General features: G+C 34.5%; 1 protein-coding gene and 1 long non-coding RNA gene across 2 annotated transcripts in view; one reads left to right on the top strand and one right to left on the bottom strand.

Moving 5' to 3' along the window:
- The first annotated feature begins 7,332 nt into the window (after nucleotides 1-7,332).
- LOC106458875 (zinc finger MIZ domain-containing protein 1-like) overlaps nucleotides 7,333-24,363 on the top strand; it is a 136,505-nt gene continuing 119,474 nt past the window's right edge. The window contains exon 1 of the mRNA XM_022385236.1: nucleotides 7,333-8,127. The gene's annotated coding sequence lies outside the window, so the exon portion shown is untranslated. The remainder of the gene's footprint in view (nucleotides 8,128-24,363) is intronic.
- On the bottom strand, nucleotides 17,283-18,023 carry LOC111085647. The gene is made up of 2 exons (XR_002610452.1): nucleotides 17,912-18,023; nucleotides 17,283-17,441 (listed from the first exon to the last, which is right to left on the bottom strand). It is a non-coding gene; the product is annotated as an uncharacterized LOC111085647 (long non-coding RNA).

Genomic DNA, 24,363 nt, shown 5'->3' with positions numbered 1-24,363 from the left:
GTCTTTCAGTCTCAAAACTACGTGTTGTGGTCTTTCTTTTATGTAGGCCCGGCATGGTCAGATGGTTAAGGCGCTCGATTCGCAATCTGAGGGTCGCGGGTTCGAATCCCCGTCACACCAAACATGCTCGTCCTTTCAGCCGTGGGGGCGTTATAATGTTACGGTCAATCCCACTATTCGTTGGTAAAAGAGTAGCCCAAGAGTTGGTGGTGGGTGGTGATGACTAGCTTCCTTCCCTCTAGTCTTACACTGCTAAATTAGGGATGGCTAACGCAGATAGCCCTTGTGTAGCTTTGCGTGAAATTCAAAAACAAACAAACGTTATGACGATCTGTGAAAAATGGATATCATTTTCGGATTCAGCATACAGGAATTGCTGTATAAGGTGTAAAAATTTCAAGACAATAAAACCATCGCTGTGTTATTCTAATTGTAACTATTACAATTTTATCCGTTATAAAATTATTTTTTGTTAATAGGGTTTTAAGATTTTCATTTTAGTTGAAAGTTGAGAGATACTGTTTACATACTGTAACTGTTTTATTTTTCAAATTTATGTGTCGATGAATTAACAACATTTTTCTCGGGTCTTTCAGCGTGGCCTCCCAGAGGCACAGCGGCATGTCTGCGGAGACTTACAACGCTAGACTCCGGGTTTCTATACCCGTGGTGGGCAGAGTACAGATAGCCCATTGTGCAGCTTATTGCTTAATTACAAACAATCTTTCAGCGTGAAAAAATTAAACTAGTTAGGGGGTTGGAAAGTGAATATTTAGAATTATTTAGAAACCATGATGTTTTGAAGGTTTAAACATTGTAGTGCTGACCGGATATTTTTTTTTCATTCAAGAATAATGAATTTGGACTATTACTTTATATTTCGTTACAAATATCATTTATTAATTTGACAGAATTAGGAGTGAAGCTTACTCAACGGACTTACAGAGTCCTAAAACAAAGTTATTTAGTCTTTGATCTAATTCCCTACAAGTCCAGAGTAGGTCAATATGATAATTGCTATGTCAGAAAACATTGAGTTTTTTATACGTATAATTCATGCACGCATGCGTTAACTGCAATATCAAATGGTTTTGTTTTGTTTGTAATTAAGCACAAAGCTACACAATGGGCTATCTATGCTCTGCCCACCACGGGTATCGAAACCCGGATTCTAGCGTTGTAAGTCCGCAGACATACCGCTGTGCCACTGGGGGGACTAATTAATATGTACACACACGTATATCAAACATTACAAAGAGACGCAAAAATTATAATTAATATTTCCATTACCAGTAGTTGTTGTCATCATTAAAATTAGTAACGGAAAAATTAATTTTGCTTTATTGAGTCTCTTTATAATATTGTCTTTCGGTGGGACAGCGATAAGTCTTCGGAATTACAACGCTAAAATCAGGGGTTCGATTCCCCTCGGTGGACACAGCAGATAACTCGATGTGCCTTTGCTATAAGAAAACACACACACACACACACTTTATAATGTTTCTGATTTATATTAATTTCATTATTATTGTTTTATAGTGCTGATTAAAAAATCGCCTATTTGTAATTAATGTATTTCATAGCTTCAGAACTATTGATTTATATATACATATATTAAAAAAGTTTAATACAATAATTGTAGTTAGAAGAATATGTGAACAGTGCATATGTGGCATTATCCACACAACTGTAAGTATATGAAATTGCTAATAATAAAAGGGCGTGTCTGTGGGGGTGTGTATGTCTGTGTGTGTGTATTTGACCGCCATAGCTCCAAGAAAAGAGAACCTAGAAACATGAAATTTTGCACCCATACTATGTGAACCCTGAGAGTGTACACCTGGGTATTATTACCTATCCACATGCGCATCTTTTTAATGAGGCAAGCTAGCAAAAAACCTCATAAAAAATGTTTTTACCTTTCTGGGAAATACAAATGTTTAAAATATTTTTTGACTGTTCTTCTATGCTAAAATAGGTTCGAAATACACACACTGACATAGTTATCTGGATATATCAACCTAATAACTCGAGTATATATATATATATATATATGACACACACATTTATACAATAAATACAGAATTATTATTATAGATATACGCGCCAAGAAATATATGATCGCGCCAGTAAAACTGTTACACAATAATGTAAAATTATACCATTTATATAAAAATGTGTTTTTGTTATAGTAAAGCCACATCGGGCTATCTGCTATGTTCACCAAGGGGAATCGAACCTCTAATTTTAGCTTTATAAATCTGTAGACTTACCTCTGTCCCAGCGAAGGACTTGTATAAAAATGTAAATGCTATCATTTGAAAGTGAAAATGTCTGCGGCCATAGCATCCAAAAAACATTCCGTTTATCAGACATAAACTAAACAACAGATTTAAAACTAGGATGGGCCCCTGTGGGACAGCAGTAAATTTATGGACTTATAACACCAAATCCGGGGTTCAATTCCCCGTAGTGGGCACAGCAAATAGCCCAATTTGGCTTTGTTCTAAAACAAAGAAACTAGAAAGTAAGATACAGATTCAATAAGGGGTTAGGATCTGGGTGCTAGAACCCACAATGTCTCAGATACTCACTAACCACTCATTGTCTATAACCGGTTGTGGGCGTGATAGTTACCCATAAATATAGAGATCTAATAATATAAACCACCCTCGACTTCTATCAAATATTATCACCCAACCAGCATCCTCCAAGGGTTTATACTTTTGTACAAATGGTATAATTTTTACATTAACTTGTTACAGTTTAGTTGATACTGTCATGTATTTGTTGCGCGTTTTTACACAATTATTTCGCCAGAGCTGAATAATGGCCTGTACGCCTTTGATCTGATACAGATAATTATGAAATGTATCTATATTATGGTATGAAGAAAACCAGTTTTTGCGGCGCGAATTGGCCCTCTGGTAAGGCTCCGTATCTCAAACTTGGCGAACCATGTTCGAATCCGAACCGACATCACAAAAATATTTTCTTCACTTTAAGCTGTGGAACCGTTATAAGGGCGAAAGTTAATCCTTTAGCGTGAATGGTGGGTGATAGGATGCTGTTGACTGGCGCTCAAATTTGAGGATGGTGGGAAATAGCCTTAGTAGCTTTATCTTAAATACAAATTTAAAGAAATTAAGAACATGAAAAAACAATAATATTTAATACTAGTTGGAGTACCCGTCTACTGGAAGTTATTTAATCCATGATTAATGAAAGGTTATCTTCGGACAGGAAAAGTTGCTTCCCATTTATGTAATTGTAAAAAACGCCCATAAAAACTGCAAATCACAACATATGAAACCGCAAATTTATATGTATCTCCCCTGGACCCAATGAACCTCCTTACGAAATTTGGTGAAGATCCATCAACACGGGGCGAAGTACTGGTAAAAAACGAAAAAATTGGAAGGAAAGTTTGTTTTTCAAATTTAAGCAGAGAAATAGTTTTCGTACAATAAATAAATAGAAAGTGTTTTCTTCTGTGCTAAAATGGAAAGCATTGTTTGTTTTTATATTCGATTAGATAGTAGTTTGTTTTATAAATAGGGAAGCTGTTCGGCATAGTTTGTTTTCATGTTAGGTTAAGAGGAACTTTGTGCTTCATCTTAGTTTAAAGAGGAACTTTGTGCTTCATAAACACAAAGTTCCTCTTAACCTAATATGAAGCACAAAGTTTCTGTTATCCTAACATGAAGCACAAAGTTTCTCTTAACCTAACATGAAACACAAAGTTCCTCTTAACCTAACATGAAGCACAAAGTTCCTTTTAACCTCATATGAAGCACAAAGTTCCTCTTAACCTAACATGAAACACAAAGTTCCTCTTAACCTAACATGAAGCACAACGTTTCTGTTATCCTAACATGAAGCACAAAGTTCCTCTTTAAACTAATCCTCTTAACCTAACATGAAACACAAAGTTCCTCTTAACCTAACATGCGCTGCCTAGAAGCACGAAGTTCCTCTTAACCTAACATGAAGCACAAAGTTCCTCTTAACCTAACATGAAGCACAAAGTTCCTCTTAACCTAACATGAAACACAAAGTTCCTCTTAACCTAACATGAAGCACAGAGTTCCTCTTAACCTAACATGAAGCACAGAGTTGGTACAGGAAAATTTCTTCTTACCTTGACAGCAAAACAGACGGTACAAAAAAGTTGTCTTCTTAACTTAGTGATGACACGACGTGTCACATTAGGTTAAGTAGTTTTGTTTATATTTGTTAGAAGATACTGAAAAGCTGTGTTTTAGCTTAACGACATCAGTTTGGATCGGATTAGGATAAGAAGTGAGAAGTAGATATATTTCTTAACCGAGGATACGGAAAAGCTGGTTGTTTTTTTTTTAGCCGTAACGACATTAGGCTCAAAAGTTGTTGTTATTTGTTAGATAGAGGGCATAGGGAAGACACTTTTATCTTAACAACATTTTTTTAATATTAAATTAAGAAATAAAGTAAAGCTATTTTCTTAATCTTATCAACAACAGTGTATATCATATTAGGTTAAGTAATTTTTGTATTAAAAATGTATATAGTAAAGCTGTTTTCTTAGGCTTAACGACAACAGTGTATATCACATAGGTTAAGCAGTTTTTGTTTAGAAAACATAGAATATATTAAAGCTGTTTTCTTATGGTTAACGACAACAGTTTGTATCCCATTAGGTTAAGTAGTTTTTGTTTAATGGACAGAATATATAGTAAAGCTGTTTTTGTTTTAGCCTTATCAACAACAGTTTATATCATCTTAGTTTAAGTAATTTTGTTTATCAAAACAGAGAATACAGTAAAGCTGTTTTCTTAGCCTTAACGACAACAGTTTATATCACATTGGATTAAGTAGCTTTAATTAAACAAAATATAGTAAAGCTTATTGACAACAGTTTGTGTCAGATTAGGTTAAGAAGCAGATTAGGGTTGTTAAAAGAGGATATAGTAAATTTGTTTTCCTAGATTAACGATAACAGCCTTTATCGCATTAGGTTAAGGACTAAAAAGTAATTTAAGTTTGTTAAGCAGAAGACAGAGGAAAACTTTTTCTTAACTAAATCAGAGCACTGTGTATCAGATTAGGTTAAAAAGTAATTTATACTTCTTAAACAGAAAATATAATAAAGGTCTTTTCTTAGCTTAACGACAAATGTTTCTAACCGACGAGGTTAACAAGTAAAAGCAGTTTATGTTTGCTAGACAGAGGATATGTGAAATCTCTTTTCTTAGATTAACGATAACAGTTTGATTGATAGTATTAAGAAATGATATATTATTGTTAACATAGGATATAGGAAAGTTTTATTCTTAGCTTAACGAAAACCATTTGTGCCACATTAGCTTAAGAATTAGTTTATGTTTGTTAATGAAAGAACACAGAAATCCTTATTCGTCTGTGGCCCGGCACGGCCAGGTGTCTCGTCTTGCAATCTGAGGTTCGCGGGTTCGAATCCCCATCCAACCAAACATGCTCACATTTTCAGCCATGGGGGCGTTACAATGTGACGGTCAATCCCACTATTCATTGATAAAAGAGTAACCCAAGAGTTGGCGGTGGACACTGCTAAATTAGGGACGGCTAGCGCAGATAGCCCTCGTGTAGCTTTGCGCGAAATTCAAAAAACAAGCCTTATTCTTCACTTAACAACAACAACAGTTTGTATGATATTACGTTAAGAAGTGAGAAGTAGTTAAACAGAGGATATAGGAAAGTTGTTTTCTTGGCTTGTCTGAATGTTCTGTAGCTTTGTGTTTAACATCAAACAAACAAACCTTATTCTTCAGTTAACAACAACAGTTTGTATGATATTACGTTAAGAAGTGAGAAGTAGTTAAACAGAGGATATAGGAAAGTTGTTTTCTTGGCTTGTCTGAATGTTCTGTAGCTTTGTGCTTAACATCAAACAAACAAAACGACAGCTGATTAGATTAATCTGATTATCAGATTAGATTAACCAGTAATTTATTTGTAGACAGTGGATATAACAATGCTGTTTTCTTAGCTTCAGGAGTACAGTTTGTAGTAGATTTATGTTAAATAACTAAAGTAGACTTTTACAACACAGAAAGAAGTTATGTTACATAACTAAAGTAGACTTTTACAACACAGAAAGAAGTTATGTCACATAACTAAAGTAGACTTTTACAACACAGAGAGAAGTTATGTCTAGTGTCTAGTGTCTTTTTTTGTCTCTTTGTTCTCTAAAGTGGATAATTTTTATTCCGCTCAAGAAAATACTCCTATAACATATAGCATTCTGATTAAATGGATTACGAACTGCAACATGCTTTGCTGGTCGAATTGACAATGTCTGAATGCTACAGCTGACCAATGCTATGAGAAAATAATGATCACAAGGTGAAATTATCGACTGAACAAAGACACTGAATTTACCTGTTGAACAGGAGTGGAAAGCTGACGAGCTATTCTCTGAGAGAATATTATCTATTCCAGTAGAGGCGCTAATTTCCACTTCTCTACGCAAGTACGTGTGTGTCTAAGTACATTGACATAATGAGTACATGGAATACTGTGCCACTTGGGGGCGCTAGATTATTTTGTTCCATACACTTTTGACACTCAGTTTAAAATAAAAAAATATATATCTAATGACTTTGAATGTAAAAACTTGTGTTTTGTTATCCTTGTAAGCAACTAAACCAAAGTTGTGGTGTCATTATCCGACAACTCATACCAACGGTTTCATTGGGAGCTCTTGATTTGATAACAGATAGAGAACGATGGTAGGTAGACACGTGTAAATGTATCTTAGAAAATGAAGCTTGTAAGGTAAATAATTTACTAAAAACGTGCAAGGCCGCAAATGCGGACATATTAAAAGGACAATATTTGAAGGCTTAAAGTTTTGTGAATTTACGCTTTAGTTTTATGGGTCATAAAATGTGAAATAAAAGAGAGATTGTAGTTTCGTGGCTCATATGCCGTCACCGGAAATGTTGTTTTTATTAACATTTCGCTTAAACATATGACGTATAACAACTAACTTTAACAGACTCGTAATTTAATTAAGGAGTGTAACTAATTAGTTTAGTCTGTTTTCCACGTCATGCGATTCGACTACGATGCACACTGGCTTTTTTTCTCGTGATTCGAATGTAGCAAGACGATACAAGCATCTTTATACAATTTAAGTATTGTTACTATACAGACAACGCGAAGGTTTATTCGACTCTTCTTCGATCGATTGCCGCTTCACTAATTAATCACCAGCTCCTTTACCCTCTTTACAGAAATGAGTAAGTCCCGATTGTCTTCCGTTCTGATAGCTTGCTGTCTTACTGGTTTTCTGTCCACGACCGAGTCTCTACGTAGACTCAATGTGCTGGTTTGGAAACCCCATGCAATACGTTTCCCCGTACGCTCGGAACTTGGCTAATTTGAGTAAAGTAATACTTCGCTTGTTATTACTAATCCTTAAGCAACTCGAAATGCGACATTAAGCAGCCGAACCTAACCGCCAGATTGGAAGGGATTGATTAACTGTCACGTTTTCAGAGAAATAGAAAGTAATATATATATATATATTAATTCAAGCAATTTTATTAGTGCGATAATTAATTTATGTATATGTTAAACTAACTGTGAGGAAACGTATCTCTTAATAAAGTTACCTCTCAACAATCAACTCACACAATAACAACAAAACACGTCGAGCGGTAGCGGCGAGGAACATTGACGTTGATCAGTTACGAACCTAACAATGACTGATTGAAGAACAGTGATTGCTCATCGGAGGTGAGTTTGCTACGCCCCGTCAATCCCCAATTGGCTCTCGCTATTGTCAGTCAAGACTGTCCCCACACTGAGGCCATCCGTCACGGAGCAAGGAAACGTCTGGAGGGGAACGATGCCCTTCCGTATCTAGCCCTAACGCGAAACGTAAACCTGATCTCGTAGCGCTCGGACACAGCCGTTTGCTTTTCTCCCGTGACTGAAGGCGCGCGTACAAAGTGAGCATGAAATAGATAACTCGTATAGAGTGCTAAAAAAAAAAGGATTATTAATTATATATTTTCAAATACTACGAAGTGCTTCTTTTCGGCTTAATACAATACTGTATATGCAGAAATCCTGATCTACGGATGAAACACGTCACCACACGTAAGTGAACATTTAAAAGATACATAATTTCTAAAGCTTAAAGTTTCTGATACTTGATAAAATAGAGTACAGAATTTAATTATGTCCCTAAAATGTTACGCGCATACCTTCGTTTTGTTTAATGCCGAGTGAATTGATAGTAGTCAGAGAGTTTCACTTTTTGTAACCCTAATTTGTAATAGGTTAACACGAGATGATCTTCTAATGTAACAGGAGACAGAGGTAGCAGTTTGACATTTCCAAATCAACCTAATTAAGAAAACGAAAAGAAGCCGTTCTCCATCAAAGCTTAGAGCCTAGGTGTAGGTAGATATACAGCGAATGTTTGTATGCTGTACTCTGTTATTTTCCACTCCTTCGTACTTGGCGTAACTTGTATCTTATAGCTGTCTTCAGCGAGTATCATATTACCAAACCAACTTTATCTCAAGCGCCCCTTGACAATGTGTTTTCTAGGAAATTGTACGTTAGGGGGCGCTCGTGTCACATGTTTTATACCATGAGTGAAATATGATTATCTATAATGGATATTGTTTTTTCCATTAAGTTATTATAGTAGTAAATATTTGTCAATGAATTGTGGCCCTAAAAATAACCTTTTAAAAGTACCATCTGTAAGACTTTTAAATTAGGCTCGACTTCAAATCAAATAAACAATCGAACTTTCGAATGAAATGCTATATAACTTCAGATGAATACTTGTGGCATTTGTTGAGAAAAATGCTTTTCTTTTCTTGGGAATGTTGAGTCATAAATTGACAAAAGATGTGCACACTTAAACAAATGGCCGCAAGTACTACACTGTTTTGTCGTTTCCGGACTAGTTTAAAATTAGAACTTTGTAAGGGCTTCTATATGGTATACTAAACTTACTTAAACCGAGTAATGTTGTTGATTTTATGAACAACCGAGAGTTAAAAATAAAACGTCTGTTGATTTAGGTTGCGTATTAATTAATTGGGATTAATTCTATCACGATATCTACTCAACAGTATTATTTCTTTGTTGTTAAGCGTAAAGCTACAGATTGGGTATACCTTTACTGTGCACATCGCAAGTATCGAAACCCGACTTTTGGCGTTATAAGCCCTCAGCTGAGCCACTGGGGTAGGGGTGGGTGGACAAGTCAAGTTTTGAAATTACGTTTTCTAATAAATGTTGATGATGAAAATGTTACTCACTAAAATAAAACTCCAGCTATAAATAGATAACTTTTTTACTTGATTTAATTTTACAACTTCTTTAGGAACGATTTTTTTACTTTAACCTGTAAACTTGTCTACGCTAACAAGAAAATGATTGGTGGTAGATGTAAAGCAGTGGAAAAATCGGGTTATATACATATATTCATTGGAAAAACATGGAGTTTATTGTTTACATTAGTGATTAGGTGACATAGTTTTCGTTCACAAGTTGATACGAAATTTGACAGTTTTCCTGTTCTATTTACTAAACTACGCGAGTGCCACCCAACACATCAAGTTCATTTTTACAATTTAGGTTAACATAGAGTGATATTTTAGAATTCCGCATGACTAACAACAACGTTTCTTTACTGATAAGTATGGCATGAGTTAGCATAGAAACCAATTGGAATTTAATGATGAACGCCTAAATTGTTGCTCTTTCTCAGTGGTAGTCATGTGAATGTTGACTAACAACAACGTTTCTTTACTTATATGTATGGCATGAGTTAGCATAGAAACCAACTGGAATGTAATGATGAACGCCTAAATTGTTGCTCTTTCTCAGTGGTAGTCATGTGAATGTTGACTAACAACAACGTTTCTTTACTTATAAGTATGGCATGAGTTAGCAAAGAAACCAACTGGAATGTAATGATGAAAGCCTAAATTGTTGCTCTTCCTCAGTGGTAGTCATGTGAATGTTACAGTTACCAATTTCTTAAAAAAAGATAAATTCTTGTTGCACTATATCGCCACCTGGGGGAGCGTATAATAAAACTTGTTCTACTTGTCCGATAGGTAAAGAACGTCGGTTTCTATTTGATATACTTTAGCTTACAGTTAACAGATTTATGGAGCGGTTCGTTCTGGTTCTGCCCACTTGTTACTACAATTCTTCATATATGATTTACTTAAGACTTCCGACTCACTGACGCTTTATATGTATTGTACAGCCAATACTTCAAACCTTAATGATATGTCATTTTTGAACGGAGCAGATAATAGTTATTTTTTCAGTATAAATTCAGAGCAAGAGATATTCGTAGTTACCTAATATACGCGCAAGAAACTGTATTTAATATTTAAGTTTTAATTTCACAAGACTAATAAGGATATTTTCTCGTATAATTTCAATTGATGTTTTTTAATTGACTTTAACGAAAACAGAAGTTAATCAAAGAAGAAACAGCTAATAAACAAGATATCAAAAAAAATGTTCCCCAAAATTCCAAACGACAGGAAATTGTTAATTTTAATAATATTTTATTATGTGAGTAAAGGCTTAGTTTATTTGTGACATGTGATTTTAGTTGTATACAAAATGTTAAACTGGGAAGGCAGCTAGTCAGTAACTTTCGAAAGTGCGGATGGCGTTTTTGCGGCAACGGTACACAACACAAGAGCCCTCAGATTCACAGTAGGGGAACGCCTACTCCTAGACCATACCCCGTAAGGGTTAGTAGATGAACGGTTACGTCGTTCGAAGACACCATTTAATCACGGTAAAACCAGTTAGAATATAGGTTTACACGTGGTTTTAAGGTTGTTCTACCTTAACATTGATATCTCCATTGTATCGAATGTCGCAAAGTTCTTCATAATATTCTAGTATACTCTATCGATAAGTGCTTTAATGATCCTGATTTGACAGCCAGATAATTTCGTAACAATTCGTGATCTTGCAAAGTTTAGGGAAAGGAAATGTTCCAGTTGCAACGTTTGCTGTTTCGTGATGTTTTTTTGGCAGGACTCTAAGTGTGTAGATAAACTTTATAAAGGATTAATCCATTCCAGTTGCAACGTTTGCTGTTTCGTGATGTTTTTTTGGCAGGACTCTAAGTGTGTAGATAAACTTTATAAAGGATTAATCCATTCCTTTTTTCCATTTTCTTTCCAAACAAACAGAAATTGAACCTGCTAAGTACTCCTTTATTACTTCCACAATACACAAGCATTTTATTCAGTAACACGTCGTATTTTATTAAGCCTACTTCTAAGTGTGTCACTGATTTCCTCAAGATTTACCAGCCCGGATCCAAGTAATATACAAATCTAGCTGTCATATAACTCGATCTTTAGTTGTAAACACGTTACCCTCAATTAACTCACACTAGAGTTAACTCTAAAGGATCGTGTAATTGTTTTAGTTTATTTCTAGTTAAGCTCGAGTTATACACCATTTGTGTTTATGAGTAAGTATATATCGCCCACATCATATTTAGCTGAATAATTTGGAAAATGTTCATTCAGTTCATACATAAATCAGAAGGATAAAGATGTACCCTTGTATTATTAATTTCAGTGACAAAGAGTGGTTAATTTATAGTTGCGAGAAACTTTCTTTATTAGAGGCGCTTGAGAGTAGGATGTTTAAGGTATCTTAAAAGAACAATACAGTAGGACGTTTAAGGTATCTCAAATGAACAATACAGTAGGACGTTTAAGGTATCTCAAATGAACAATACAGTAGGGCGTTTAAGGTATCTTAAAATAACAATACAGTAAGACGTTTAAGGTATCTTAAAATAACAATACAGTAGGACGTTTAAGGTATCTCAAATGAACAATACAGTAGGACGTTTAAGGTATCTTAAAAGAACAGTACAGTAGGACGTTTAAGGTATCTGAAAAGAACAATACAGTAGGACTTTTAAGGTATCTCAAAAGAACAATACAGTAGGACGTTTAAGGTATCTTAAAAGAACAATACAGTAGGACGTTTAAGGTATCTCAAAAGAACAATACAGTAGGACGTTTAAGGTATCTTAAAAGAACAATACAGTAGGACGTTTAAGGTATCTCAAAAGAACAATACAGTAGGACGTTTAAGGTATCTCAAAAGAACAATACAGTAGGACGTTTAAGGTATCTCAAATGAACAATACAGTAGGACTTTTAAGGTATCTCAAATGAACAATACAGTAGGACGTTTAAGGTATCTCAAATGAACAATATAGTAGGACTTTTAAGGTATCTCAAATGAACAATACAGTAGGACGTTTAAGGTATCTCAAATGAACAATACAGTAGGACTTTTAAGGTATCTCAAATGAACAATACAGTAGGACGTTTAAGGTATCTCAAAAGAACAATACAGTAGGACTTTTAAGGTATCTCAAAAGAACAATACAGCCTTATAAAGATGCACTTGAACATCGCCCTCAGACTTATTCGAGTTCAGCACTTTCCGTAAAATTCCCTTATCACACCAGGCGGCTGCTATTTTAAACGCAGGGTTCTTAACAAACCCAGTATGGATTTAAAAAAAGGGTCTGTGCATTAGCAGTGTCTTGGATATTCTATGTTTTCATTATTTTATTACAATCGAATAAGCCATTGATATGCATGTAGTTAGGTATCTTGGATATAATGCCTGTGTAACAATTTTTTTTTTGTTTAGAATAAAGTACAAATTTACACTAGAGGTTATATTTGCTGTGTCCAGTATCCATCAGTGGTATCAAAAGCCGATATTCAGAGTTATAAGCCCATTTACCGCTGAACCACCGAAGGGGAGGGGGCTGAGATGAGGGAAGGTAAACTTTTGCAGCTTTGTTTTATCTCTAACTTGTTCATGTATTTTGATACGATGTAACTGTGCTGTAACGATATGGATTTCAGTAAACTGTTAAATAACACATTATTACTGTTATATAACTTGTGGTTATAGGTCCAAATATTTGTTTTCTCTCTGATAATATTTGAATAAATACATATTAATTAGCACTGCGCAAGTGAAAATGTGCCTTCCAAGCTTGCCAACTTTACCAGCCTGTATAGATGCAGGTGTATTACTTAATATGGGGCACACTTGTTTCTGCTGAACCACATGCAAGAACTGGAAACTGGTACATAGATGTATGTGAACACTTGCAACAGGTGCAGAGTGTTACCGACCCGAGAAAGTGGTCGACGGCGTGATTGCGAGAGGGCGCATTTCTTAACGATATAAGATATGCTCAAACAAGTTAGTGAGTTACTTGTTTTACTTAAAATCGGTACACTTCACTAAATCATGACATGGTACTATCACAGTTCCACCAATTACTATGAAGAACAAAGAAATAACAGAGGAGAGCTTCGCGCACGTCCACACACACACATATATATATGTATGTAATCTAAACTAATCAAAAATTGTTGTTTTTTTTATAAACCTTTATGAAATACCAGCATATTTGATTATGGCCTTTGAACATACAGAACTAGACTCACTGCATATTAAATACACGTGCATTTTCCCTTCAGTTATTAATACGAACTACAAGCTAGGTCGAACATGATTAAACCAAGAGAATGCGTACAAGACGTTAGAGGTTAAGATTTCATTTAAAACCAAACAACAACTCTATGGGGTTTAGTAAACCATTGTCGCACCATCTAACTACCTCCTGTTATATTAACTACACAAGTTCCGTTAAAGCCAGACAAGCCGTACCCACGCCATCTAACTACTAACTGTTATATTAACTCCATATAAAATGTCATGGTGAAGAAGAACTGTAAACGTAATGAACTTTTACCGAAATCCAGATAAACTTTGTTAAATTAACGCGTAGGGTTTCTATTTCAGTTTGAATTATAAATATTTAATGAAAAACTTGTGACATTATTTGCAAGCAGACAAATCACAGAACAATCTATATTTAAGGCTGCTGCGAACATTTATAAGAAGATTGAAATAAAAACGAAGGCCAGTTGTTTACAATGCTTTGTACAACGTCTCTTGATGCTGGCATTACTATAGTTCTGTAGGACTAACAGTCACAACATCCTAGTAAACTCTATAATCCTGGCGGAATTTGATTATTTTTGAAGAATTGTCGAGACTGAAAATTTTTTTATTCGAATGAGAGAAATCTGCTAGTTGATAAAACCTGCAATATTACATCAAATTAATCTGGTAACAATTTTAATAATATATTTATTCACAGTTTTCCTGCAAAAACAGTGTATGATGACATTTCAACTTTAACCCTCTGTTGTATAAGGTATAAGGCTGGCTGGGTTAAAGCCATATATTTTCAGTGAAACGTTATTTACATTAGTTCTTTTTGTTGTTTTGAGACACCACATTTTATAATACACGAAGTTTAAAGTAGCGATACGTAATCTGTTAACGGTTAATAGGTCCAAAGTGAACCTGACCCTCCCAGGTCGCGCACAACGACCAAATACCGATAAAGCTCAGTCGAACTGTTAATACATGTAATATTACACCACGATAAGACTGGTTATATTTTTAATCACGTCTTCAGGTGGGTCAGCGATAAGTTTCCAGATTTAAACCGTTAAAATCCGGGGTTCGATTCCCCGCGGTGGAGAGATCGCAGAGAGCCTATTGTGTAGCCTAGCGCTATAACAAAAAATAATTAACAAAACTTCTAACCACATCCCATATTACTGGCCCAATGAGTTTCGAATTAGTAAACATTTCAACTTCATTGTATTTATTGTTATTCAAAGATTTTTTTTCTCTGCATACCAGAACTCATAACTCTTTTTACAAATGTTACAACTAATGAACAAAGTTTCGTCATTTTAGGCATCATAATATTAGTTCTATGTTACTTTTCTTCATGAGTGTGTATGTATCATTTAGTAGGTATTTATCGCACTTTTCTAGACGTGGTGGAGCTATCCGAATTGACAGTTTCTTCTGAGTTTCGTATTCATTGTAGCTGAATGTCACACATGCTTTTCGCGGTAATAAGTAGTAAATGCTATAATCTCTGTAAGACACAAAAAAGTCATAAAAAATATGGTTATGCTCTGCTTCTCAAGATATATTGGACTGTTGTAGGTATGTTTAATAAAAAAATTAAATAAGAAGTAATCATTGATTCGCAGTCTTCCTTCATTTTCCTAGTTCGTTAAGTTTATTAAGTTCAGAGATAAAATTAAACGTTGTTCTGATATTAAAATATTGTGGTTGAGGAAAACATAATACGAAATTTCAGTTCATTAAATAAAAACAAGAATTCCTTACTCTGATGTTATTTTGTTTTCTGAAATATGACTTTTTAACACAGATGACAGAGTTTATAGATGATTTATAGCACCAACGACTGCTAAACAATGAGAGACGTCCCTAATGCTTATTGATTAGGCTAATGGAGAAATTAGTGAATGACCCCTGTTTCAAGAATTATAAAGCGACTCAAAAGATTTATTAATGACTGTTTCGCTAGGAGACAAGGCAACAAGAGGCCTCTTTTCCCTTCTGTTCGCCTTGGGTTCGGGGGAGGGTCTCGTATCACACATGTTCCCGTGCCCAGGGGGAATAAGGCAAGGCCACTGCTAGTCTCGACAGAAGTTTAACATTACTACCAGTACCAAAACCTTGTGAACAACGCAGAAAATAATACAAATACCAAGACTTTTCAGCAAACTTTTATTTTGAAGAGTTTGTTATTGAGATGAAAATGCAGAAGGATACAAAAAACAGTACAGCAGAGAAACTCGGTGTCTGTCAGTACTGATGGGCGTTAACAAGTTGTGTACATGGATATCCTGTAGTATATGAATAGGACAGTTATCTTAAGCGTTGTACAAACAGCTTGTAGTTGTAGAAAATTATTAATATACGCACACGAACATAATCCATCGAGAGAAAACCACATCCATTACACAATTCATCGTGAGGACCATATACATTACACATAATCCATCGAGAGAGAACCACATCCATTACACAATTCACCGTGAGGACCATATACATTACACATAATCCATCGAGAGAGAACCACATCCATTACACAATTCACCGTGAGGACCATATACATTACACATAATCCATCGAGAGAGAACCACATCCATTACACAATTCACTGTGAGGACCACATCCATTACACCCATCATTTAATAATATTTTCTTCATTACATACAAATCGGCAACAACCTCTAAATATTTCCATGGTTTCAACAATAGTGATCATTTTCATACTTTTTATCAATAAGTATATATATATATATATATATTAAATTTTGGATTAATAAGATATTTTTAAAAGAGCATAAATGTTTATCTGACATAACACACTGTTTGTTGTTTTGTTTTAGAATATAATCGAAAATGTTTGTAAAATGTACATGAATTTTTTTTCCATACCTCTCAAACAACGAACCCCTTATGTAATTTAATATATTTCTTTCAGATAGACTTACGACAACATTGCTATATTTCTCACTATAACATTCCTGTTATCTACTATCAAATTTATGCTTAAATTGCTATAACAACTACTGCTAGCACACTTTGGTTTTTGTGACAATTCAGAAGGTTGACACACATTTACTAATATTCTGTTTTCATCGGTAACAACAGCTGGAATTTCTTGCAGGTGGCAGTGTCGCATTCAACCTGCACTGCTTGTCCAGATGTTTGCACACTTACATCATCTCTACAAACAACGTAATAATCTTATTACTGAAAATAAATTTTCAAGACAATCATTTTAAGTTTATTTGTCAACAAATACTGAATATCACTTTTTAAGAGATCTTCCTAAATACTCAGCAATAGATTTTACCGAAGTGCGAGTATGATTTTGCTCCTATAGGCTGTACATTTTTTATACAATTCAAGACTCCAGCAAAGTGCAACCGTGTTTTGGGCAACAAGAAATAACAGATCTGTTACGTTTTAGTCCAGTTTTTATTTTACTAGAATTAAGCCATTCGAACAAACCATCAAACGTTTCGATAAATTATGCTACAGCCTGTAGCCATTGCACCCAGAGGTGCATACGCCATATCAGCTAACTCTGAGAAGTTCAAGGTTTTTGTACTCTTATTTTGAGAAGTATGTAAGCCGTATGTGTCTTAAATACAGTTTGGGTCACACACGAATGGTCACAAAAAAGCTTTAATTATTTTAGCTTCCATTTTGTTATAGTTTTTTTGCAAAGCAAGAAATCATTATTATTTTTTGTAATTTTAATAAGATGAGGATGATGACGCATAAAGTATGTTCTATATATATTTATTTCGGTGTAAGGTTTCATAATAATTACACCAATTGACTGAATTAAAGAACAATGGCAGACCCTTAATCACACGCTAGGACTTTCGAAACCTCCTCCGCCCAGCCTCTGATACTACTGCTATAGCTTCCTCCACAAATCCCTGTAACGTAGTATATAGAAGAAAAATCAGTCGGTTTAAATTTTACTGTAATAATACCACTGATCATCAAAACCAATACAATGATTATCTTTTTTTTTCCATTTTCTACCATACTTGCTGTATTGGTATGATAGATGATGGGTTTGGGATATAAACAACGTTGTTAGAGTGTTAGGAATTAATTAATTTTAGCCGAGTCCATCAACATTTTGTTCTCAAAGTACGCTTGACACATTCAGTAGTTTGTCTGCAGTTCTTAAGATCATTTATTCCAAATATTTTCAAATCTCGCTCGAATATTTGATTCATTTTTTACGTTAAAAACAAGAATCTGGCTTTTAATTAATAAGTTTATGATATCACGGTTATGTTAAGTTAGGGCTAGATCAAGCCTGATTGATATGCAGAAGAACGAGAGAAATAGTACACAGAGTAGAATTCTATAGAGTCAAAGAGTAAGAGCTACTTACATTTCTAGATATTTTGGACATTGAAAAAGAAATATAACCCTTGCTTCTCTACACAGTCATTTCAATCATTTGGGACCGCACACCAGTTTTCTGTGTAGGCTGCCATTTTGAAAGGTTGTCAGGTGTAATGTATAATGTCAGCCACCGGAGGGCAGCACATGCGGTATAATTTATTAGTATAAAATAGTAACATCTCCCCATATTAAGACTTCTTTATCTAATTACTAAAACCAATATTGAATAAAACTAATACATTCTGCAGTTTATGGTCAAGGGTTGATTAACCTAGTTTAACCTATACGCATAAAATATACATTTGTTGAGTTAAACCTTTCGTCAATCTGCAATTGCTCAGATAGTTTAAGACTTATGGTTTGTTTTCGTACAATGTTACTGATTCTAATGTTATTTCTCTTTATCAAATGATCAAAATCTTCGAAAACTTTTAGCTTAACTTTTAGGCTGTCTGTTTATTTAAACTTGAAATCAACAATTAATAACTAATGTTCATAGCTCTTTCATGAGAAATTATTGGCAAACATGAGAAAATCTTACAGAGTGCAATATCCTCTTGGAGTGAAGTAACTACTAGTAATAATGCTTTTTTTTTTGGCTTCCGAACAGTGCCAGCCGTCGCACTGTTTGGACCTTCTTGCAGTGATGAGTTGAAAATAGCATTTGAAAGAAAAGTGTATCCATTATTTCTGTATTTCATAAGAATTTTAAAAAGTGTGTGGTATGTTTAATCCCCTAAAATAACATTTAAGCATGTAGTTTGAGTCTTATTTAAAAAACATCCTCAGTAGCGCGTAACCTGTTACTGGACTGTGCGATCTGGTTACTTTGCAGTTTGGAATCTCGCGCTTCCTGAAACCGGTACTGATTTTTTATTTTAGGATAATGGAAGTGAGAAGACATCAGCCACCGTTCAACTGAATAATAGTTTAGTTTGTAAAAAAGGCACATTAAGGGGCAAACAAATCTTAATAAAATCGTATCTTGAACCGACGACGCTAAAAGTTTGTATTCATAAATATTATAACAATAATAACTTCTGTCTTCTCTCTAAACCTATTAGATTTCATTCGAATAAAAACAGTTTAATTTAAGTGAGACTGCACGCTTGTCCCTTTGGCGTAACAGAATGCAAGTCGTAAAATTAAAGTCTTAAGTTTACATTTTTGTTTTATTTTATCACTAGTACATTTATATCCATGTATTGCTTGCATTATTGCGTAATATAGGTCATTATTATCTTGTTGGTCCTCTTGGAAATCTCACTCAAGTGAAACCCGTTGAAAACTTTTTCTTTCAACTCAGCAAAAACTGCCATGCATCTCTGTGCTTAGAGGTCGTGCTAAACTATGAAGAATTCGTGATGTTACTAACCTGACGAAACTTAGTGTTTATAATTTCGTCCAATAAGAGATTGAGGATAGAAATTGTCCTCTGGTGAGGAGAGCGGGCGAAAATATGACCGATTTCACAAGTGATGATTTCTATCCGATAACCCTTGAAAGCCAGGTTAAGCTTACATATCTTTTGTTTATTTATTGTTTATTTTTGGGGCCCTTGGCACGTGCGCTAGGGCTGGTTTACTGCTATATACAAATTTTCTCCATGACTTTTCCAATCATATACAAGTTTTTTAAACATTCCAGCTAAAATACTGGTGGTCCAGCAGAGTGTTACGCCCCCCCCCCTTGTCCCTGTGATGTGATAAGATGGAAGTGATGATTATTCGTAATGGATGTTAAGGAGACGAAATCATATAAGTGTCTTGATCTATATAAATACAGGGGAAATAATTAGGATTTTAATGGTGTCAATAATATCCTGAAGTGATTCTTTTTTGCCTTTCTGTAGTTTGTGACAGTGATCACATAAAAATAAAAGATACTCCTAACAATCTAAGAACCGGTGATTAAGTAACCTTTAACCATTCGTATCTTTTGTTTGTCCTTAAAATATATTTATAAATATCAAGATATTCTAAACGATAAGCTTTGCGATGGATGCCTTAACAGAAAGGTAAAAATTATATTCAGTAATATTAATAATGAATTTTCAGAAACAAAGATGTATAGAAATTAAATTTCCTTACTATGCTGTTCAAGTAAGTAATTTATGTAAATAACTTCATATGTTGTAATAATTGTGAATTCATAAAATTATTACTTTTTAGGTTGTGTAGGCAGGCCATTCTAGCTAGGGTTTTAGTTTTATACTTCAATTAGAGGCGTCGTTATGTGCTGACTGGCACACCGGGGCCCGTCCCCAGATTCTGTTTGACAGTGAACCGCATTTCCAGTTGGTGTCTTGAAAAATCAGAATTAAAAACCATGATCGATATCATATTGAAACGCCGAAAATGGGCCCGAGCCCCGAATCTTTTAATCACCCAGCGACGCCTCTGAGATTAACAAGACAAAACATTTCAGGTCAAACTTTCGTATTTTTCAGACTTTGATAGAATTTATTTTCTCTAAAACTAAAAGAGGGTTGTAATTCTTTCGGGTATTATGAACGATCAATATTGTGAAACTTCGATATTAGGCCTACTCAAGTGTGTTTTGGAATGTAATTATTAATAAGAACTTCTGAGTGAGAATAAAGAATGGTATATAATGATATGCCAACCGCATTATATTTGTTATATCCAGTGCCGACGAGGCTTTTCGCATAATACCAAGGCTATTCAGGTCAGATGAGTTACGACACACATAGTAGTGGTTGAAACGTTACTTATCACACGAAGCTGTGTCCAACTTATAACTCTCGGAACATTAATTGGACAGTTGCTGAACACTTAACTACCTCAGCAAATGTCCACAAATTGGCCTGTTCTATTTATTCAATATTTTAATCAAATTAACCAGTCTGTGACTAAGGTTTCGTATCATACCAAAACGTTTTGAAAGTTCTTACACGGAATTGCTAAAGCTAGGTACGGTAGCTATCGTCAAAACTGGTACAAATTAATTAAAAATAGCCACGTATTGATAATTTGACATTAATCTGCACAACGAGTCAACTTGTCTTTCCGCATAGTAGCAAGAAAATATAAAAGCGTAATCGGAAAGATTATAGCAACGGAAATTATAGATTTACGGGCGTTCAGGTTATTACACGGTTTACCTGTTACACGTTTATTACCTTATAGATATAAGACAGATGATAATAGATTTATCATTTGCGTATATTTAGCAGAAGATTGAAGAAGTACAGCCACTGAAGTTGTCACAAGATTTATCTTTCTTATGCGGATAGAAGTAAAGTCACGGAAATTGGTGGTGTTTCTTGTTGGGAAAGGACATGATAATATAATAACATTAATTGTTGAGTTACTGAGTGCTAGTGTTTGTGATTGAAACAAGGAGAGGTGGCACATTTTAGTGAGACAAGATGTGATTACATACTTTACGAATCAAGGAGTAGTGGTGTTTCTTGTTGGGACAGGGTGTAATGATGATGTTCTTTGAATAAAGGAGTAGTGGGGTTTCTTGTTGGGACAGGGTGTAATGAGGATGTTCTTTGAATCAAGGAGTAGTGGTGTTTCTTGTTGGGACAGGGTGTAATGATGATATTCTTTGAATAAAGGAGTAGTGGTGTTTCTTGTTGGGACAGGGTGTAATGATGATGTTCTTTGAATACGGAGTAGTGGGTTTCTTGTTGGGACAGGGTGTAATGATGATGTTCTTTGAATAAAGGAGTAGTGGTGTTTCTTGTTGGGACAGGATGTAATGATGATGTTCTTTGAATCAAGGAGTAGTAGTGTTTCTTGTTGGGACAGGGTGTGATAATTCATTTTATTCGGTGGAGTAAAAACAGATGAAAACAGTTTAATGTTAAAATCACTGTTTAGCATTTTTCCAATGAAGGATTGGTTATTTGGATTAATATGTTGGATTAATTATGAAGGATAACTCGTTAGTCGAAGAACAAAGAAAAAAGTGTCGATTAGGTGGCCTGGAATTCCCTTGAACCCTAAGTAATTGTATATTAACAGGCCGAGTCTGCTGAGAAACATCGCGGATTGCTTAGCCAGTGGTAGAGAGAGAAAAGGGTTAGGAGATAGCATCAAAGCAAATTTCATGTCGTTGTTGAGTGTGGACAAAACAAATACCGGAGTTCTCAACCGATGTCGTGAAAAATTTAACTTTTCAAGAAAATGTGCTAAACATTTCCTTGAGAAGCTGTCTAACGAGTAACTTTATTTAAAACGAGTTTGTTTCAGATTTTTATCTTTACAAATTACACAAGGTTTTTAGAAATAAACTGTCTTATCTCAAAGTGTTTTACATGGTAAATGTGTGATTTACTGATATAATTTTAATATATCTGACCATCCCTAATGAAAAGGCACTGCTGCTGAAAGCTTTGAACTTTGAAGAACTTCATTAAATTGCTATTGTGTTGAATGTTGGAGACCTATTGAAGCTATTCGAAATATAACTTCTCAGGGTTAGTGTTTGTTGAACCATTAGAACGGAAACTGCACCAACTTCTCAGGGTTAGTGTTTGTTGAACCATTAGAACGGAAACTGCACCAACTTCTCAGGGCTAGTGTTTATTGAACCAAGAGGTAATTATGAAAGTGTAAAATCTGCGTGAGTGTTATCAAGAATTAAATGAGAAAGCGTAGTTACATCAGTGTCTTCTTTCTTGACTACTATCCTTAATGTTTCATTATATTTTATTTCGATTTAGAAAACTGGGCTGAATTCTAAGAACCCATGAATGAAAGCAAAAGAGATTATGTTAAAATATGTCATCCACACTACATTTGCTATATCCAATACTAGGAGGCCTTTCGCCAATATCAAGGCTTATCAGGCCGGCTGGGATACGACAGATATTGTAGTGGTGTAAATCAAATTATATGAGTGGATTGTAATTATTATCAACTTTAAGTGATTTACAGATCGGATTTATAGATAAGAATTAATAACGCATTATTCATTTTATTCCAACTTTATTTATTTATTCATTACTGTGTTTGAATTAACGTTACTATCATTAACAAGAACTGGCAAACCAGCAAGCTAGTGTTCCTGTATGTGATAAATTTCATGTTCGTTTTTCCAACTTCGTTTTTGAAGATCAAGTCATGAAATGACGTACTAAGTTGTGTAATCTGGTTCGATACTGGGCTAAGTAGAATCATAGTCGTGACGTGTTTAAACTTTGGATTGCCTTCAAATGGAAACATATAACTTAATGGACTTCCTAAAGATAACTGGATAAGTAAGTACCCACAGTAGTTCCATGTATTATGATTGACGTGAAGGTTTTTCGTTTCTCTCATTTTGTTCGCGTGTAGCGAAGTATTACAGATAAATCGCACGATTTTATAAATTGAGAAATAATTTCATCCCATCCACTACTACATACATCGGGGTTTTGGGTGTTCTTGAATATTTATTTTCCTATATTGGATATAGCGCAGTTGTGATATTAAAATATCATTGTTTCTCGGGAAATAGATCTAACTTTTCGTCTTAAACGCACATGCTTCAAAGACAGAATAACAATAAGGAGATATAACTGTGTCGGCAATTGGGGGTAACTAAGTCAAGGAAAAGGTAAAAAAGTTAGATAAAAGTGAATAAATGATAATTTTTACTTTTACGATTTTTACTTTAATATACTGTAATACTTTTTGATCCTTTTCTCTCTCTTTTTTTAAGTTTTGAACCTTTATATTCTTGATCTTCTATTAACTCAAATAACTCCTGATTTTTCCTATATTTAGTTTTTAAAATAAAATCAATTTTCGTTTATAGAATACAATTTTTAAATACGTAATTCCAATTATCCATTCCCGAATCCGAGTCCTTTATACTCAGTCTTTAATTAATATAGCCACACCCGATAAGTCAGGTTCTTTGCTAACTGCGACTTTTCGAAAATGTTATCACACTCCTAAGCTTGTTGCTAATTGATTGTGAATGAAAGCTAATAAAGACTAGGAAAAGAGAATGCTACAGACCACTAGATGAAATTGATGAGAAACATTACAATGAGATAAAGAATTCATCTGTTTGTGAGGTAATAATTAAGGAAGATTTTAATTTCAGGCACATAGATTGATAAATGTTAAAGCCATGGGGGAGACAGGTTTTTAGAGATTGTTTTAGATGGTTTTCTTCGCCAATTGGTTTGAGAACCTATCAGGAACAATATCATTTTAGATTTATTGTTAACTTCCAATGTGGAAATGGTCGACAGGTGAAAACTGTGGAACTTCTTGGTGCAAGCGAGCATTTCTCAATTAGATTTCATGTTCTGCTGCATATGGAGATAAGGAATAATGATATTTTGGTTCCAAATGTAAAAAAAAACGAATTTTGAAGAGGTAAAACAAGAATTACATAATGTGAATTGGTAACTGAATTAACTGGAGATACTGATCAAATGTTCAAAATTTTTTTTAATATTCAAGGTAGACA

Source organism: Limulus polyphemus, unplaced genomic scaffold, assembly GCF_000517525.1.
Source record: "Limulus polyphemus unplaced genomic scaffold, Limulus_polyphemus-2.1.2 Scaffold526, whole genome shotgun sequence".
NCBI lineage: Eukaryota > Metazoa > Arthropoda > Merostomata > Xiphosura > Limulidae > Limulus > Limulus polyphemus.
This window is presented reverse-complemented; position numbering and strand designations above follow the sequence as displayed.